Genomic DNA, 6,459 nt, shown 5'->3' with positions numbered 1-6,459 from the left:
ACATTTAAAACAATGTGTCTTGTTTAATGAACAATTTGATTTACTTTAGTAAAAAGTGTTGTTTACTGTAGTCCTAGCATGGATGCAATTGTTAGAAAAAACTTGAATGAAAAACTGAATGTTTCATACAATATGGGTTTGTGTTAACCCACACACCTAAGTGAAATGTTTGATTACGTTTACAAGACATAACACATAGTTCAGTTGAGTGTGAAAGGGAACAACAGAGAAAGTCACAAACAAAACATTTGTGAAGGACTTGATGAATGTTTTTTCTTTAGAAATGACAAAAAATAAAGAATTTTTCAACAAGATGTCTTTCTATAGCGAGTTTCATTTGAGATAGTCTTTTCTTAGAAGTGCAAGAGTGGTATTCCCTACAACTTATTCCCCAATTTGATCATTCTCAGAAATTAGGAGACGGAAACCACACCTACTGTAATATTAGACCTTGTAACAAGGCAACTAGGTTTCAATGGCTTAAAAGGTGCAGAAAGAGGCTCATGTATAATGACCTCCAGTGTCCCACAGGTTTCCCAAATCATTTCTTAGAGTATGGAAAAAGAGGAAATAAAGTGTCTACAGAAAGCGTATACCCCCTTGAACTTTGTTCAGTTTGTTGCGCCAGTGCCAGAGTTTCATGCAATTAAATGAGGACCTCTATCTCACACCACATATGTTATACTTTCAATGGGAATAAAGGAAATATTACAATTGTATACATTTTCACCCACATGTTAATATTTGGTAGAAGCCCTTTTCACAGCAATTTCAGCTGTGAGTCTGTTGGTAATGGGCTCCACCACCTCTGCACCAACAAGATTTGATAATATTTGAGAATTTCAGAAGTCTGTCTGGTTTAGCTGAAGAATCAGCTAAGGTAAGTTTCAGGAAGAGCATCTGATTTCTTTCAATAAAGCAGAACAGAGAAAAAACACACAATACAAAATCATGAGAATTTGTATCCATATGACACTTTGACTCGAATACTTTTATCAGACCTACACAGAGTATATACTGTACACACTTTTTCAGCCCAGGTTTATACATTTGGAACTGCCATTTGTAGGTGTTTTTGTGTCTTAGCTCAACACTGTGAAACCTGTAGTTACAAACATGGAGGATGAAGACATGAAGACATATATTGTACCTCTGACCGGCCTACCTTCCAAGAGGTGAAAGATGAAACTTTTCCTTTATCGTCAACTCAGTGAATGTCTTTAAACTTTCGAAAACTGTAACAAAGAATAAGTTAAAAAACTTATTTTCATTGGACCCACAGAAAAGTCAAAGTTGTCCATAGAAATGCCCGTCTAAATCAGAAATCTACAGCACAAAGGCAGTGGCCTTTCGGGACATAAAAATGAAATCAGACTTTACTCAGACGAATTGCCCTTGGTCACGGACATCTTGCTATCAGTCACTACAAAGATGTTTTCTCTCGTGCCATGGCTTGCCTGACTTGCTTCTTCTGCTGGATGGCTTCTTGTCGCTGGTCAGGATCGACAGCCAGCATGTCCTGGAGCAGTGTCCTTAGCTCCGTGCTTATGGCTCTATTTACTTTCAGGGGGATGTGGAACTGCAGCCAGGGGTTCTCATCCAGGGCCTCTCCAACAGGCCCTGACAGACATATGCTCCTGTATCGGAAACACACTTTAGTTCAATTCTAAAATATTTCTCATAGGACTGAAGGAACCTTTGCCTGTTAAGAGTTAACAATTAGGTCCTCAAGAACTGTTTTACGGTTTTCTACACTCCTGGCTGGCCAAGGTCTCTTTAAGGTCTCTTAAGTGGAGGTGTAACTCATGTATCCTACATGTGATTTAGCAACATGAAAGGGAATAGCTTCTTATCGGATTATGGTCTTGGTTAACTGCCTAAGGCTGACCTAAGTGCCTAACTTTCTGACTTTCTTTATACCTTATATGTTAAGAAGCTTCTTCTGACCAATCAGAAATGTATGCTTTATGTATGAACATTTCGCTCATCAAAGTGAGTGAGAGACAAGGTTAACAGAAATTAGCCACGGCAGTAAATGACAGCATATTTTTGGGTTCTTAAATGGTCTCTACCTGGCACACCTGCAGTGCAAACTGACACACACTGTTTAGAGAAACAGCTACTCAATTACTAATATTAATGAAACATTTCTTATTCTATGGAACAAAAACAAACAGTAAAACTAAAACACAGATCTCTTAGCTTCCTATTTCATGAACCAGATGACTGAATTACCAAGCCTAACTAGTAGCCAGAACCCCAGTTAACCCTCCGTAACACAAAGTTTAACCACACGACAGGAACTCTTTCAAACTGAGTGAAAATCATAACTGGATCCATAACTTTACATCAATTTACTATGTTGTGCCAATACCTGCATTTACATTTAGAACGAATGATGTCATAGAACCAGCATCACACCAGTTCCAGGTGTCTCCAAGGAGACAACAGAACTTCAGTTGTGTTTGCTAAAATACACACTTTGAAACATACTGTAACACTTAGTTAACATGTCTGGTTTAGTTGAAGAATCGGCTAAGGTAAGTTTCAGGGTTTAATGGTGGGATGGCACCTGTGCTTTTTTCCCCCAACCGCTAGAATATGATTCGCACCAAACCCAAAAAAAATACTGCACAGTTCAGGAACTTCATCAACCTAGCAACTGTAAAATAAGCTTACAAACAACTGAATTGAAATGCCAAAAAGTTCAGAGAAAGGCACAAACTATGTTTACTTGGGGTTTACAAAATTAAAGCTAACTAAAACTGTAATGATAAACAATCATGCTGCCAATGGACAGAGAAATATCATGTTTTTTGAATAATGTATTATTTGTTACATAGGAACCCAGTATAAGGGAATCCCTTGCGATCCTGTCTGCAGAGATAAAGGTAAGTATTGTTTTCTCTTTAGCTCTGTCACTCCAAGAAATATAATGAACATAAATATATTTGCCAATCTTTTCATAGTAATCCAAACAACTCTGCGTGTATCTGACATTTGTAATATTTATCTACCGCAGTATAACTCTTCTGGCAAGGCGATTGGTATTGTACCTTGAAAGAAAACTGATTGGAAATGTCATGTACTCTATGGTTTCTATTGATGTCAAGTGGCAAATGTTGACTGGTGATGTTATGTGAATCTTAGGAAATGGTCATTTTTCAATCGAGTCTATGTTTCTCAGAATTTGAGACAGAGAGGTCAATCTCTGCAATCCGAGCTGAGGGCATTTCTTGGAATGGAAAGGTAAGAGCAACGTGTTCTTTGATATTCTCTTAAGACTCTTCGCCAGATTTAACGATGAAAAATGTAAATAATAATAACAAACATTATTTTATATAGTGCCTTGAAAGGTGGCTTCTTTACAGAATGACAAAACCAACTACAATAAATAATACACAAGATATGCATGATGACAATACACAGTTAGAGGAGACAGTAGATGGTCATTGTCAGTGTATTCTGAAGGTAGTTTTCCAATTTTTTGGAACGGGGTAAAAGAGGCCACCTCTACTAGAATCTTTGTCCTAACCAAAAATGTAACAAAGTATAATAATAATATTAAAAATAATAATAATAAACTTTATCTATAGAGCACCTTTCATACAAATAGTGCTTTGGTGCTTTAAAAACCAAGCGTAAAAATAAAATATTACAATTGAGAGATATACTTTCAGTTGTCAAGGAAAATACAGCAATACAGTAAAGCAACATACATGTCAATTAAATAAATAAAAATTAGGAAAGTCGTAATAAAATAAGAACAATTAAAGAGAACTAAAAAAAGAAACAGAAATAGAAAGAACAAAGAACCACTTTAACTAAAAGCAACATTTTCAAATGTTTTTTAAAACAATGTACCGAGCTTGACTGCCTAATAAAAAGTGGAAGTGAGTTTCATAATTTGGAAGCATAAAAACAAAAAGCAGCCTCTCCACTCTTTCTGCATTTCACATGTGGTATTTGCAGTAGGCCAGTATGTGCAGATCTCAGGTCACGTATAGGAACATATGAAGACAGACATTCAGTAAGGTACAGACGTGCTAGGTCGCTTAAAGCTTTAAAAACAAGTAAAAGAACTTTCAAATTTATCCTAGATAATACAGGTGACCAGTGAAGTTTTTTCAAAACAGGAATGATATTCTCTTTCTTGTATTTGTTAGGATCTGTGCTACTGCATTTCGAACAAGTAGTAAGGGATTTATTGTTTTCTTGGGAAGCCCACAAAACAGAGCATTATAATCATATCCACATCAATGTGAGCAATGGAGAAGTCAAATTAACGTGTCTAAATATCATCTAGTTCTATCCCAGGGAAGAGGGCTGTTGCCTACACAGACGACAAGACACAAAACGCTCAACTGTGCAAAACACACATAAGGACATCAGTCAGGAGGAACAAGGTAAAGTGTTTTTTCTTCTTCACCATGGTCATGTAGTTTCACTCCAAGCACTGTCATATGAAATAACTGTGGAAACGACCTCCCCAACATTTTGGGTTGTTGCATTTTGCTTCAATGAATTTTAACCTTTTCTTTTAGACATTAAGAGGAAGGACACATTCACCCTTGGTAGAGATTCAGTTGTTCTATGAGATGTCAAGGTGAGAATTAACCACTTCAGGCATAAGTCAATCCACATGACTGAAAAAGGGGCAATGAACAGGATATGGGGATTTTGCTAGTTATAAAGTACAATAATCATCATTACATGATCTAAGACTACTGAAGTATAAGCTGTGTCCCTGACTGATTAATTATCAAATTCATCTTTGTAGAGTGCAGCTACTATCTATTCAGTGGCATTTCCTTAAAACAATTGTATTCCCACATTCTGAATATGGAGTGAGATCATGTAGAGAATGTTGGACTTGTAATAACTAATTGAAGGATAATAATAATCAACGAAAGTGCTTAAAAGTATCAACAAATGCCTTCAAAGTACTTGACACGTACTTTGCTTTCAAAAGTGAAACATAATTAATGCTTACGTAAGATTTCTCTTGACTTCTCAGGAGTATACTAACTCCAAGGACAAGTAACATCACAAACCATTATTTAAGTGCTGATGTTGGAGCTGCAATACTACTACCAAGACAAAAAATGATACAGGTAACACTGCTTTCAGATTTCTAAGAATTGCTAAAATAGTATGTTTACAGAGCATTCAGAGTTGAGAATATGACAAGTTCCTACCATCTCAAACACTGCCAATCTAGAACAAAAAGAAAGTACTTGAACGCCTGCAATAATCGAACACAAACCAGAACATATCAGTGCATGACAAGGAAATGTAGTCACAAAATGATTCTGCCCTTTCAAGTCCCAAAAAGGACCGAGGAACTTACCGGAGGCGATACCTGGATTTCAAACAGAGTACAATGTAGCCACTGTAGGGGAGAAGATCACAGAGAGCTCTTCTCAGATTGCTCAGAGTCAGCCCCAGCACCCTGTCCTGACTGAAGCAGACAAAGTGGTCAAACAGGTAGGTAGAAATGAGTAAGGAACAGAGAGTATGGTTATTCTTGCATTGTTTTGTTCGTCTGTCAAAGAAAAGAGTGCTTCTGACTTTTGTCAATGTTCATCTTTATTTTAGGAGAAGAACAAACGGTGGTATCACACTTTGCTCAAGTGTATGATACCATGTGTGTACAGCAGACATCACCAAAGGAACAGGAGACACCTGAGTAGAGAACAAGAACATGAAAAGACTGATGAAAAAAAGCACCAGGAGAAATCCATTGAATATGCACAACCTCGTCCAGTATTTCAATGAAAAGTTTCAGTGTTGTTTTTAGTGTCGTCGTATTGCATACATTTAAAACAATGTGTCTTGTTTAATGAACAATTTCATTTACTTTAGTAAAAAGTGTTGTTTACTGTAGTCCTAGCATGGATGCAATTGTTAGAAAAAACTTGAATGAAAAACTGAATGTTTCATACAATATGGGTTTGTGTTAACCCACACACCTAAGTGAAATGTTTGATTACGTTTACAAGACATAACACATAGTTCAGTTGAGTGTGAAAGGGAACAACAGAGAAAGTCACAAACAAAACATTTGTGAAGGACTTGATGAATGTTTTTTCTTTAGAAATGACAAAAAATAAAGAATTTTTCAACAAGATGTCTTTCTATAGCGAGTTTCATTTGAGATAGTCTTTTCTTAGAAGTGCAAGAGTGGTATTCCCTACAACTTATTCCCCAATTTGATCATTCTCAGAAATTAGGAGACGGAAACCACACCTACTGTAATATTAGACCTTGTAACAAGGCAACTAGGTTTCAATGGCTTAAAAGGTGCAGAAAGAGGCTCATGTATAATGACCTCCAGTGTCCCACAGGTTTCCCAAATCATTTCTTAGAGTATGGAAAAAGAGGAAATAAAGTGTCTACAGAAAGCGTATACCCCCTTGAACTTTGTTCAGTTTGTTGCGCCAGTGCCAGAGTTTCATG

General features: G+C 36.7%; 1 long non-coding RNA gene across 1 annotated transcript; it reads left to right on the top strand.

Annotated features, from left to right (window-relative positions):
* Positions 1-3,185: 3,185 nt before the first annotated feature.
* LOC138236034 (uncharacterized) lies at positions 3,186-5,897 on the top strand. Its single transcript, XR_011188435.1, has 6 exons — positions 3,186-3,249; positions 4,307-4,406; positions 4,545-4,606; positions 5,018-5,114; positions 5,326-5,487; positions 5,599-5,897. It is a non-coding gene; the product is annotated as an uncharacterized lncRNA (long non-coding RNA).
* Positions 5,898-6,459: the final 562 nt, after the last annotated feature.

This window comes from Lepisosteus oculatus, unplaced genomic scaffold (assembly GCF_040954835.1).
Source record: "Lepisosteus oculatus isolate fLepOcu1 unplaced genomic scaffold, fLepOcu1.hap2 HAP2_SCAFFOLD_86, whole genome shotgun sequence".
Taxonomy (NCBI): Eukaryota; Metazoa; Chordata; class Actinopteri; order Semionotiformes; family Lepisosteidae; genus Lepisosteus; species Lepisosteus oculatus.
The sequence above is the reverse complement of the archived record's forward strand: the minus strand, read 5'-3'. Positions and strand labels throughout refer to the sequence as shown.